The sequence below is a fragment of the Aythya fuligula genome, chromosome 4 (genome assembly GCF_009819795.1).
Source record: "Aythya fuligula isolate bAytFul2 chromosome 4, bAytFul2.pri, whole genome shotgun sequence".
In the NCBI taxonomy this organism is placed as follows: Eukaryota; Metazoa; Chordata; class Aves; order Anseriformes; family Anatidae; genus Aythya; species Aythya fuligula.
The window spans coordinates 28,624,478-28,639,209 of record NC_045562.1 but is presented as its reverse complement, the minus strand read 5'-3'; the positions used below and the strand labels follow the sequence as shown (position 1 = coordinate 28,639,209).

The 14,732-nt window shown below is 33.3% G+C and overlaps 1 protein-coding gene across 2 annotated transcripts in view; it reads right to left on the bottom strand.

The window, feature by feature from the left end:
• The window catches only part of FSTL5 (follistatin like 5), a 318,901-nt gene that overhangs the window by 224,595 nt on the left and 79,574 nt on the right, over positions 1 to 14,732 (bottom strand). The window lies entirely within an intron of this gene.

Genomic DNA, 14,732 nt, shown 5'->3' with positions numbered 1-14,732 from the left:
CCAAATATTCATATTGTTAATATCAACATTTTTTGAAATTAATAAAATTGTGAGGCAAAACAGTTTTCTAGCTTTATTTTCTGTTATTCAAAAGTAAATGGTTACTTGGATATGCTAGATTTTATTAATTTATTTTTACGAGGGGGAAGGGGAAGGGGAAGGGGAAGGGGAAGGGGAAGGGGAAGGGGAAGGGGAAGGGGAAGGGGAAGGGGAAGGGGAAGGGGAAGGGGAAGGGGAAGGGGAAGGGGAAGGGGAAGGGGAAGGGGAAGGGGAAGGGGAAGGGGAAGGGGAAAGTCTTCAGTGCATTATACTAATTTTATTTTATGTTAATTTTTCCTTGGATTTTAGTTTAGCAAAGTTACTACTTTTTATAGAGGAAAAATATGTCAAAAAGATAGAAGTGTTACAGTTTTTAGCTCATAGGTTCAACCTAATTTTTTGTATGTCATTTGGACTAAACTTTAAACCATTTTGATAATAAGCTTTATTTTGATATATATATTTTTTAAATATTAAATGCAAACAACAGAAGTACCTACTTATCTTTGCTGCACCGTATATCTTAATACCTAAGCTGTTCAGTATAACACACAGAAAAGTTTAGTCAAAATTCCAACACATCTTGAAATTCACAGCTAAAGCACACATAGCAAATGCATTATCTTAAATATAATTACTATAAAAGAGAAAGCCTAGCATTTGACATCCCCTTAAGACATTTCAGTGTAAATTTTCATGTCAAGCACATGGCAACATGTGTGAACTGGAATCAAAGGTAACACTAATTTTGTAGACATTAATAATTACTGAAAAAGCAGGAAATATTATACTACCTGTTAACTGCAGCTCTCTCATTAAAATTCAAACAGCTAATATAGTTTTAGTACCAAGCAACAAGCTAGTACATACTTTGAAGAACTCCCAGTGACTACTCAGACTGTCATTTGGACTATAATCAAAGACTGTTACTCTACTGAGGGCCAGTATAATATACTTATTTATGTTGCAAATAGATATTTGAAAAATTAAAGTATATTATACTATATTATTTCTGTCATCAGAGAGCAGATAATGCATGTTCTGCTAACCTTTATGGCTGTAGTGATGAGGGGAAAAAACAGATAAAATCCAAATGCAGGGTACGTTTTCTGTTATCTGAATAATGTAAAAACCACAAACTAGTTATCAATTTTTCAGATAGCATAAAATGGAATGGTTTATTTTTTCATTATCTGAATTTCATTATTTAGTAGAAAGAAATGACTACTCCATTATTTATCATTTTTTGCTTATTTATTTAGTATATGGCTAGCCAAACATTTTGGCCCAACAGCCAAAAAGTCAATTTGACATTCTGCAAGGGCCAACACTCTTTAGAACTTGAGAATAACATGATGTTGAACTATAAAAGGTGAACAAAAAAGGAGCAAAACTAAACAAAAACTAAACAAAACTAAACAAAAACTCACAGAAACTAAACAAAACTAAACAAACAAAACTAAACAAAACTAAACAAAAACTCACAGAAACAAGAAAGGTGAAACTATGGAATATCTAGCAGTGAGAAAACAATGATGACAAGAAATATGCCCTCACTAAGGCATCTCTGTGCACCTTGAAAAGCTGAGTGGAAGATTTCTACACTTGTAAAATATTTATGATTTTTCCATTCTGAAATTGGCTTTCAGTTTCTGTTTTACACATGACATGAACAAGTTTCAGAAATCCATACATAAGCGTTGGCACTGAAATGAATACAAAATCTATCTCAAGCACTTGTTCACAGACTAGGTTGGCAGGTGCCTGCCTATTAGTCATTTCACCAAAGGCAAGATGTGGCTCAAAGAAATTCCCATAATGTGACATGGGTTTCTGTTTCCAATTCTGAAAGTCCAACCCAATCTCCCAGAGCTCTGGGGGGCAAAAGTACAACCTATAATTGAGGGCACACAGATACACCATATACAGGTCATTTTACAGGTCATTTTCAGTAGCTGGCTGGATTATGTATATGCTTCATAATGTGACAACACTGGATATTAACATAACCGTTGTTTCTCCACTGCCTCATAATGTGAGCACTCCCTCAAATTAGAAGACATAGATCCTATAGGCAGTTTTAATGTTACCTTTGCAGTTTCTGCTGTTATATTTCTTGACTGATTAACCGCTACTGTCTGTTGTTTATTTAGCCAATAAAAACATATTTATCCCTTACAATTTCCTGTCACTGACTTCTAGAAAAGTTTTCCCCTGTATTTGTTTAGTGGAAAATCTTCCAACATTTCTCAAATTACCACCATCACCATCCCAAGTTACAAAAAAGTTGACTCCACTGGCTTCCATTTATTCATGACCTGATTCACACATCCACTGTAAACGTTACAAGATCTCAAACACCCTGGGTCAAACAGCATAGAAAAAATTAAGTTAGAAATCACAATATTGGTTCATTGTCCAGACTCTTCTCTCTCATTTTGAGAGCATGGGACGTGGAAGCAGCCAGATCTCTTTCTCAGTATCTCAACCCTTCTCTGGTTGCTCTGATCTCCAGCTCCTTCTACACATCATCTTGGATGACAGAGGCAAGCTCAAACTGGCCTGTCGAAATGTTTAGCAGACAGGTATTCATTTCAAAAACAACTTGAAAATGTTGTTTCCTCACTTTGCTAGAAGATGACAGGATACCGTTAACCCCTGGTTTTGTGCTAATTAAAACCCAACTTTCCTATCTCAGCTTAATCGACAACTTCAGAACACTTTTATGCAAAGTCACCCTACTTGCTAGTGGCTTCATAAGGTTATATGGCCGTCTGTGTCACTGGCATTTGGAAAGCAAGAGCAAGTCTGTGAAATGAAAGTCTGAACACAGCTGCAAATTTTTAAGTGACTCATCTCTATCCATTATTTTCCAAAGCATAAGGGAGCAATTTGGTAAATGAATTGCTCTGATACTTTCATGGATCTTTGATTTATTTTTTTTTTCCGTTTTTTAAAAGCTTTCAGAATTATGTGGTCTGACTTAAGTCCCTGTCTGCAGCCAAAATCCTTCACACCTTCAAAATCCCACTAGTCAGTCAGGCTCAACATTTATGTGCAAGACTCTGCCCAAACTGAAAACATTTTGACTCTATGACCTGCAAAACACAATTACAGAACATTAAAAATTGCTTATTGCTCAAAGTAGGCTGCTTTTTTATTATTATTATTATTACGTTGATTAGATAACTGTTAGACCACTTAAAAATCAACAATCTGTCACACCACTATCTTTATTAAGATAAAGTGTGCATTAAGTGCATTAAAAGGAGTGTGGCCAACAGATCAAGGGAGCTGATCCTCCCCCTCTACTCTGCACTGGTCAGGCCTCACCTGGAGTACTGTATCCAGTTCTGAGCTCCCCGGTAGAAAAAAGACAGGAATCTCCCGGAAAGAGTTCAGCAGAAGCCCACAAAGATTATATGGGGCCTGGAGCATCTTCCCTATGAGGAAAGGCTGAGAGACCTCTGTCTGTTCAGCCTGAACAAAAGAAGACTGAGAAGGGATCTCATCAATGTGTATAAATACCTGAGGTATGGGAGACAGAGTGATTTGGCCAACCTCTTTTCAGTGGTTTGAGGGGACGGGACAAGGACTGATGGTCACAAGATAGAGCACAGGAAGTTCCGCACCAACATGCGAAAGAACTTCTTCACGGTGAGCGTGACGGAGCACTGGAACAGGCTGCCCAGGGAGGTTGTGAAGTCTCCTTCTCTAGAGATATTTAAGGCCTGTCTGGACGCCTACCTGGGCAGCCTGCTCTAAGGAACCTGCTTTGGCAGGGGGATTGGACCCAATGATCTTTCGAGGTCCATTCCAACCCCTTAAATTCTGTGATTCTGTGATCTGCAAGCAAACTAATATTTCTCAATAACCAGTGTGATTCAAGAGTTCTTAATAAAGCAATAAACAAACCATGCCATGCACTAAAATAATAGCTGCTATGTGTACACTTAACATTCTATGAATGTGTTTTTCCATATTTTCCTTCAACTTGTCCTTCCAGTGCCCTAGCTGAAATTAAAGAACATCAAATTCTAAGCCTGTTTAACTTAGAATAGCAAAGAATTAAACCTAATAATGAAATAACTCCATACAGTGTTGTCTTTGAATCATTAGAGGATTTGCAGATAGTATCTTGTGAATGCAAACAAGATAATCATACAAGCACAGATACCAAATAGCCCTTTTTCCAAACACTAGCGGGCATGCATATTCAACAAAATGCAAATATTGACTTTTCTGATAGCAACTAGATCAGATTGCTAAGGTGTCTGATGGGACCCTGTAATCCCAGCGTGAGAAACAGTACTGACCTTCACGCTCTGTATGGTTAGTGTGTAGCTCACTTGCATTTATGATTCCCCTAACCTCTAAGCATTATCTCCAATTGGAAGAATAAAGTAGACGTGTGGAAAAGGGCAGTCTGAGTCAGTACAAAAAGCTTGAAAGAAAGTAAACAGGCTTCATGTCTCATAATATCTCTCTAGAGGTGCATGGAAAGGAAGAAATGCCATTTGCAATTGACTGCTTATAAAGGTAAGTGAGCACATAAAAGGAGTCTTTTTTTCTTAATAAGCAAGAAAAGAGTGTTGTAAGAGGTCACACACCTGCATGTTCAGCAATCAATATGTCTAGCGTGTATGTTTGAATATACAGGCACATTAGAAATGTTAATGTTTTAAAGAGCATTGATCCAGACTGAGTGTACACAGCCATGTGGATAGTCACTTTCTGAGTGACACACTTGACCCAAACTAAAAAAAATAAATTAACAAACCAAGCTTTAAATGAGAAACGTCCATACTACCAGATACTTTAGCTAATATGTTTTAATCTTGAACTAACTTACATTTCCAAATCTTTCCTAATCCAACAATTGAAATTGAAGCAGAAATAAAGAAATGAAGGAAAAGCCTCAAGATTTTCTGCTATTTTTAATACGCTTGCAGTAAATGACATAATATGTTCAAAAGCACAGTAATGGTACCAGTCCTTATTGTGAACAAGTGGGAGTCTAAATTCATTCTTCATGCTAATTCCCTGCTAAATTTGAAAAAAACAAACAAAAACAAAACAAAACAAACAAACAAAAAAAACAGCAAAGCAAAAAACCTAAAACCCAAACCACCATCTATTTATGGTTTAGTTCTGACATTGTGTGTGTTTATGTCACTGAACATATACACACATACTTCTATAAATTTGTTCATACCTATTTATAAAGAAACATACTGAACAGCCCTAGAAAGACTGTTTAAGGAACATAAATACATTCTCTTTACATTTTATGACACTGTGTGACTTCTGCAAATCTAATTTCACTAATCATTCTTACAACTCTGCATGCTGCTTTTATTTTGAGACATCAATGACAATTATAAATAGTAACAAGATTTTTCACTGTTTCTGAGGGAAGAAGGTCAGGTTACTGCTAATTAGATCAGAGTGCAAGCTGCATAAATGATCCTTTGGGCATAGAAATTATAACAGAATATTATTTTATTTTTTTTTGTGGTTGTTTTTTTCCCATTTGAAGTGCATTTTTAGTGTGCAATTATCCTTAAAGCTACAAAAACACAGCTTTCACATTTTATGAGGAAGAATCAATGTGTGCTAATTGGATCCTCGGTTCCATACAAATGGGATTTTTGTATGTCTTCCTATTTGCTAAAATTCTTTATTCGTCCCTTCCTCCTGAGAGCCTTCATTCAATCAGTTCTATGTAGGATTTTATAAAGCTAAGGAAAATGTTTGCCTGAATATTCTGAGATTTATTTATTTTAGAACCATAATAAAACTTCTTCATAAATTTCTATTCAAGCAATGCCATCACTGATTTTTATGTTTTTTAAAGAGAATAAAAACATCAAGATTTGACTGATTATTTCTAGTGGGCCAGTATTCACAATTGTATCTGTGTTCTTTGTTTATAATTTGAATTGAAAGTAATTTGAACATTACTGCAAGCTTCTGCATTGAGACTCTGCCAGTATGGTGATCTAAGCCTATACTTAAACTAAGTCTAGACAGGAAGCAAACTGCTACAAAAATAAAAGATTTTAGCCAGTGGACAGCATGCATAACTAGATTCTATATGCTACAAAGTCCAGCAAGCATGAAGAAAAGAAAGCCTTGTACTATTTTTGAAGACAGAAAACATTGCTTATAGCATAGTATTTAGATGTGTAATAATTTCTGCCAAATTTTTTAGATTATTTAACCAAGGACCAACTAGCACTTTGTCAGTCATGGGTTTGCTTTTTAACTCATCCCCATGCAAGACAATTCTATGAGGTATATGGACAAAAATCTGTCCTAGGCTGGCAATACTGATAAAGTTTTTGATCAATAACTGATGCCTAAACTGCCAAATAACTCCACTTGTAGCTCTGCAGGTCAAAAGTGACAATTGGTTGCCATTCACATAATACATGGCTCTTCTTTCAGTATTTGAGGAAAATAAAATTTGGTAAGGCTTGTTCTTGATTTCCTCTTATCCTATAAAGTCCATTCCTCCTTGGACTCTAAAACTGAAGACCGTGTGTCCTATGGCTACAGCAAAAGCTAGAAGTGATTTCACTTGATCTTTTAGAGATACTTGATCTCTAAAAGCTTTGGAGGTTCAAAGGCATAGCCTACGTTTGGGGTAGGTTGTGTTTTGAAGCCCTACACATAAATAAAGCCCTAAACAAAATAGCCAAAATAGCCTGTTCTCTCCTGAGAATACAGCTTTCTGTATAATCATCAAAAATATGAATGGCTGGTATGAAAAAAAAAAAATCGAAAATTTGCTTGTACAAAAGAGAGCAGAGGTGGGAAAGAAACGTGTAACTTTGTCATACATTCTCTTAGGCAAAACAAGATAAGTTTTCACATACAAAACACTGATCATTGCAGTAGCCCTTCTCTGCATCTATTCCATATTAAATTTAGCCTGAAACATGAACGTTCAGACATGGATACAGCAAGTTAGCTGACGTTTAAATACTGTCATATAAAATACATTCTATTACTCTCCTATCTCTTAAAGTTACTCTAGTTCCTTGAAATTTGTCTCATCTCATATTCAGTATAAACCTGAAAATCATTCAATTATTTCAGCAATATATACAGATCTATAACTTAATACCTCCACTAGCTACTTCTTGTCAAAGCATTGTTTTCCTTCAAACTATGCTGTGATTTTTTTTTTTTAAATGTGGATTTAAAACAACAACAAATGCTTTTTTTTTTTTTTGGCAATATCTAACTCATGTTTACATTTTAACAAACTTTTTAAAAGATATTTTCAAAAATGCCCAGAATTCTGATGATTAGGATACAAAGACAGATAGAAAGGAGAAAAGGATAGTTTGATTTATTAAATATGTATGCAACTGCATAATCAGAGGTGCTCCATCTTCTTCTACTAATTGATTACATAGCTACAATGTAAACACAATTTTTAGTTTGACAAGAGAGAATTAAATGTTAAGGTATAAACTACTTATCCAGTGTCTTAATTAAATTAAACTTTAAATAGTTTAACTGCTTCTAGTTTTAATCTGTGGAATATCTACGGCTAGCCAACACCTACATGGTCCAAAAAGTACATCTTCACAAGATAAAATTGCCTCATTTAAAGCCCATTAATGTCCCTTTGTACTGAAATTATTTCCTTAGGAAGTTGTGTATAAATGGTAACCAGTTCCAGTGCAGATTTTCTGTGGAAAAAAATTGCTGGCTACCTCACAACATGCCTTAGTTTAAAATAAATAAATAAATACATAAATATCACAGTAGAGCTTTTTTAAGCTCTGAATATGGACTATATCTGTAATATTAAGAGTAATGTTAATTTGTGTAATACCCATGGGTTTTTGCTTATTTCTATAGCAGTGTAGTAGATCATTAGCTATCTGCCTATCTGATACTTTACTGTCTGTACAGTAGATGCCCATACAACTAACATTTTTCCTAAAGATACCAATGTTCTTCACAGTGGGAATAATTACAGAAAACATTTTTTCATATTTCTGCTATGGGGACAATACAGGAGGATACTGTTGTTGTTCATCTGGGAAGAAAATACAATTTCTTTTAATAAGATTCTTACAAGTAGTTCTGAATTGAGAGAAAAGGAAAGGGGAAAAAAGCAAAGGACAAAGTTACAGTAAGTCTTATAACTCTAGATTTGGAGAGGTTTATTTTTAACATTTAGAACTGTTTCGTTTACAGCTGGTGTATCTATGGAATTACCTGTTCAGGTACTTGAGGAACTATTTAAAATGTAAGGATTAAAAATTAAAATGAATTTATTAAAGAAACTTATTTTTACCTTTGTAAATTGGAAAGTAGAAAGGCAATTGGTTTGGATCTTTCCAGAAAATGGTCTAATAATTACCCACATGTAAACCACTAGCTAAAATAGATGCATTCATTCCTTGCAAAGTCTCCTTAGAAACACTAGACTTTCAAGCATAATCAAAACAGGCAGCTGAGTCCACCCTTTATGATAATGTGCCATGCAGCTTTATTAATCTGACCTTGAAAACAAATGAGAAATTTAATACTGCCCCAACATAATTGTTATTGGCAGGCATTTTACCCGTTTTAATTTGCACATCACTATAATATCTGCTTCCAGTTATGATGTAAACGTTAACAGGATCTGACTCTGTTAATCGTGTTCTAGTGTCTGAAGCAGTGGCAAAAGAGTGTGCTTGAGGTAAACTGGAACATGACCTTAATGGATAATGAAATGCATTAACCCTTGCTATGCAAAGAGTAAAACAAAACATGAATTATGCAATTGTTTCAACTGGCATCTGAGTAATATACAGTGCTGCAATTATGGGAAAGACCTGAAGAGGGGGGAGGAAACCACACTCCACACTCCATTCACCACACTCCAATTTCAGGGTTACATGAGTCCTGATTGTTCTTTAAATTGACTGCAAGAGATAGGCGATATAAAATAAATAAATATATATATATATTATATATATATATGTTCCCAATATAATCGATAGCATTCTAAAGAATTCATGATGAAAACAAAAAGTAATTCTGTTTTTTTTAAGATGTTATGAGTAAGGAAATTTCTCCTGTTTAACATAAATCTATTGTTTGTTTGTTTGTTTTCCTGCAAAACTGTTCTTAAAAGAGAAGTTTCATGGTCTGTAAACAGCACAGAAAAGCAATCTGCAAGTTATGTTGATAGCTATTAAACTTGTGTTATAAGTATACAATAAAAAAGTGGCATGTTACTTGAATTAAAAAGAGAAGCAAACAGCTATTTACAGTTGTGTACACAATGTAGAACAATGTCAATTAAAAACATTTCCGTAGTAACAGTATGTTACTTTTGAATATTATGTTCTCCTCTTGGACTTGACTTTTTCTGTAAGGACAACCATTCCTCTCTTTTAAACATTCCAGTACGAACAGTCTAATAGGACTATTGTCAATATTGTTTTCTAAGTCTACATCTAAAAATGCATGCTTATAGCCTTTTAAGATGCAGGTGGATTTTTTAAAAGGATCTCTCTGTTTATCTTTCTCAGTAATATAAATATAATAGACTCCTTTCTCCTCAGTAACAAGGTATCATAGCACACTATTTTAGATAAACTCCTAAGACTACTCTCAGATGTTCTGATAAAGCACGGGTTACATAAAGGGAATAATAACAAACAATAAAGTTGCTTTCCCCAAAATTATAACATTGATTCTTTCACTATTACATTATATTAAATACTATATTAATAGTAATTTAGTAATAGTAATGTTAATTATGTTAAAATAGTAATATTATATATATACACTATATACAATAGTAATATTACTATGTTAAAACAATATTACTATGTTAAATATTAATATTAATATTAATTAGTAATAATAATATTACTATGTTAAAATAGTAATATTAATACTAAATACTGTACCTGAACACATCAAAGCCAGGAGAGCTCTCAGCTTCATGGGCATCAGTCCCTTTTACATTCTTAAGACTTTTTGCTGTTAGTGTAATCAAACGAGTATTCACTACATATGAGCAACTTGACATGTATCCCCTGCAAACACTGCACTAATGTTTTATTATGAATAGTACAGAGTCCAAGAATACTTTATCATTGCACTGCATTCTCTCTGAATTTAGTACAGGTCTTCAGCGCTCAAGAGCTACTTCAAAATCCTTCAGAAGCCAATTGTGGTTTGTATACCTCTTTCAAGGAAAAAGAGGAAAAGTAAAGATACTATTTCTTGAAAATAAATATACTTTAGACCATTTCTTCCTTAAAGGTAAATACAGACTAGGATTAAGCACATAAAAGAATCTTAATAAATTGCAAAGCTTTTAGCAGAAATTTTAAGTTTACAAATTCAGTATCAATAATAATTAAAGGATAGACTAATATAAAGAAAATAATGTTTTGTTGTTCATTTTCTCTCCTTGGCCTACCAGAAACAGCACAAGAAACTCTCAAAAACATTTTCAATAGTGTTAAAATTAATCAGTAGCTACTTTTACATGGAAGCATCTAAACAAAATTTACATGAAAAAAAAAATAAAAATCAGTGTTCATCAAACTGTACCTCTATGTTTGATCAACTTCTCTAAAAATAGTAGATCCTTGATAGGAATGAATCTATGTTCCATTGAGTATTCAAGACTTTTTTCTTTCCTGGTGTTCAGTCTTTTTCCTGCTCTATCTGTTAAAATGAATTGTTTGTGCACTATAGAAACTTCATGAATACTGATAAGCATGTTTTCTCTAGTCATATGGTGAATGTCTACTCTGAAATAGATTAAAAAAATTAACATAATGTATCTTAAATTTCAGAAGGGCATGGAAGAATTAAAGAAAAAAAAAAAGGAAAAAAAAAGACAAGAATATTGCATTACCTCAAAACTGGAATTCAGCTTCATCAATTAATCATTTAACATAAATAGGAAAACCTAAAGAAGTTGGATAATAAAGCACAGACCTTGCTCTTAATGTATACTTTCAAAATTTGAGTAATTACGGTGTTTTCAAAGATACTATTTGGATTTATACTGACTCAGATGAGAAGACAGTAAAAGTTGAAAAGCAGAAGAAAATCAGCACTTTATGAAGTTTTATGATTGCATAATTTTGCTTAAACTAATGGAATTCTGTTGTCAAAACATATTGAACTGACACTTGACCATTTTACTTCCTCAAAATGAGCTTCAGGACTATTAAAAAAATAGTAAGATTAATTGTTGCATTAAAATTATTTTCACAGGTAGAATTTTGTTTCCTTTCTATGTGTGACTGACCCAACTGACCTGGTTCAGACCATTATAAAGAGTGCTATTAGAGAGATTAATCACATGAAAGCCATTCCATATTAAAGAAATATATATATATGTAGGAGAGGAATGGATAATTTTCTGAAAGGAAAATGGAGCTGCCTTTCTTATGGCAATTCTTAAGAGTCAACAGAGATTTGTGTTTGAGCTGATTAGGCACTGGAGGAGAATGGAATAGGATAAACGGGACAGTATTGGCTATACTGAGTTTAAAGAATCCTCAGACCACCTCTTAAAAGTTTATTCATTCAGGTAAGTTGGAACACAACGATAAAATATTAGAAAAAATATTTAGCAGCTGCATGCCAATAGAAAGAACAGTCTTGGACATATATTTACTGACTTGCCTTACACATACTCTCTAAAATACTATAAATTTTTATGATACATTTTAGTCTACCAGAGAAGGATTGCTCCAGTGTAACAAATGAAAACATGAATCAATTCAGTCCAGGAGGACTGCAGTTCAGATTCTCACCATACTCACATAACAAAAGGCTGTTGAAATATGAATTTAGAATAGTGTGATCAAGCAGACATAACGAGTCATTGGATACCTTAGAGAAAGTAATGAAGTGAATTTTTTGCCGTAGTTAATTGGTTTAACATGACATAAGATGCTGATGCCATATATTCTCATCAGAACATACATAGCTCTCTTCGGTATCAAAAGCAATACCAGACAGCCATATTGCAGGATAGACATAACAGTTTGCTCACCCGCTGGCATTTGAAAGCATCTTGAGATAATTTGTCACTTTTTAAAGCTATTGATTTAATTAAGGTCTTACTGATTTTGTCCCTTAAATTCTTTCAGTTTTGAACAGTATTAAGCTTTTTCTCACTCCTTCTTATCTAAATTTTATCTGGGTGTAGAAAAGACTATTATACTCATCTGGAAACCCACAAGCATGCGTGTTACCTTTTTAAGGAGCAAAAGGCAAGTAAGATGGGCAAGTGATGCTCATATGGTCTTTATTTTTGGTAGCTTAAGATAATAAAAGGAACAGATGTTTGTTAATGATATCAGAAAAGCCTGGCAATATGTTCATAATAATAATTAAATTTTTGAAATTAATCTGTGAGTCAACAACTTTACATTCCTACTACTAAGGTTAGCATAAAGTTAGAAGGATTCAATACAACTAGAAACCTTGGTTGCAATTAAAATGTGGTCAATGTTCTCCTGTTTAGTTTGGGATTTTAATGGTGTTCAAAACTCAGATCAATAGTAGCTTGCAAAAATGTGAACAGTATTCTATGCAGTCAGACTCTAAAGAGTCACTAAAATAAACTACAGCCATACAAGTAAATATCATACAAATTATTTACTTCCATATAACATAGAATATTAGAATGGTTTGGGTAGGATGGGACCTTAAAGGATTATCTATTTTCAATCCCTGTACCATGATCATTTGGAAATGTTATGAAAAGTGTTTGTTTTCCAGATCTTTGCTGAAAAAATTTATATATACCTTTCAGTAAGTTCTAAAAAAAAAAGTTGCTAAAATAAATACGCAAAGTTAGACAAGTTGGGTGAAGTATTGTTATCACTGTTCAATATCAGAAAAATTATGGCCTTATTCTCACTCTCAGCCTCTCAAAACTGCTTTCTGTTGTTTTTGTTTGTTTGTTTGCTTTTGGGGGGGTGTTATTAATGTATGCTAAATAAGAAAGCATGATTTAAGTCGTGAAGATGTGAATGTGTAAATAGGTTATACAGACCAAATTCTTTTTATATTCTTTTTATATCTACAGCTCGTGTGTTAAGTATGTAAACACATTTTAAGATTACACTTTTGTTTTATTGTATCTATATACTTTAAAATAGTATATTTTATATTCATATTAAATGCATGGTTGGAGAAACTTTTTTAATGTTTTAGCACCAACCTTTTTTCACACTATTGTTATTTTAAATATGTACCTAATTAAACAGAAGGCCTGTGTTACAAAACTTAATTTGTATTTTGATATTTGATAACCATTTTCATACAGAAAAACACTCAAAAGTGTAAGAAATTTTGGCATCATATAGTGAAATTGTAAAATAGTAGCACTGTATTATTTTATGTAAAAGTGGTGTTTCTTCTTTTCTTAAAAAGTGTACAGAAATTTCTATTATACATTAAATGAAACAAGCAAAAGAATATCACAGATCAGAGAGAGATGGGATTAGTGTCAGAACAGGGCATGTTTGAGTACTGGCTTCTATTTTGGTGTGATTGACTTAGTGGTTGACAGCAGAAGTAACAGATGGGAAAAACAAGTGGGTCAGAAAAATGTCAGGACAAAATCCAAACACTGCAAAACAATAACAGCATAATGAGTAAAATATAAACAGGAATCAGATTTATTTTATAGCAATAGATGAAGTAAAATGAAAAATTATTAGGTATTTATAATACGTGAAAAGCTACGGAATGGTGCCAGTTACTAATGTCTTAATTCTGCTGCAATGTTCTTATCTTATAAAAATACAATCCTAAAGAAGTACTAAATAAAAATTAAATAATGAAACACTGATATCAATGGAAGTTATGAGACACTCAGGAGCCTCCAGGGTTTCATTTGGCTGGCCTGTTTAACGTGAACTTGTAATTGTCCTCTGAATCAAGATAATGACATCGGGCTTGAAAGTTTCAAACGATTTAAGGATCTGCAGAAAACATTTTGTGCCTTTATCATATATGGTAGCTGCAAAATGCAGAGTGTAAGTAATACAGTTGCAACTCTGTCCTGAGAATCAGGGGAAAATTTACCTGCCTCACAAGAACAAGTGCAGAACACAACGCAACATATTCAGGTACTGCACAGGTAGTACAGTAGTAAAGGAAAGACAGTGGTCATTGACAATACAGGAACATTTATGAAAAAATATTATTTTAGCCGAATTTCATCCAAACAAACCAGTATTTTAAGCAGGAAAAAAAAATAAAAAATCTTATATACCATAATTGACAAGTAAAATAAGAATACTTTTTTGAAAAATTGCAAATGACATGGAAAAAAAAAAAAAACAAAAAAACAACACATAAGAAATTTAAAGAATGTAAAAAAGAGAAGGCCAAAAAAGGAAAAATAAATAAATAAAAAATATACCTTAAACATAAATGTATGTGTGGAACAGTGGAATATTTTTTCCAAAACCACTGAAATCTTCTAAGTTGAATTGTCAGCTTGGGTATGCACAACATGCAGGAAGTTCAGTAGATTAAAAATTTCCTCAAAAGATGTTACAGATATAATCACAACAAATTTTGTGCATCTGAGTACCAACTTCACTGCCTGTTTAGAAATAATGGATATCTCCCTTTAAGTAGTTCAATGATTTGCTTTGGCTGTAGTTTCCTGCAATATTTTA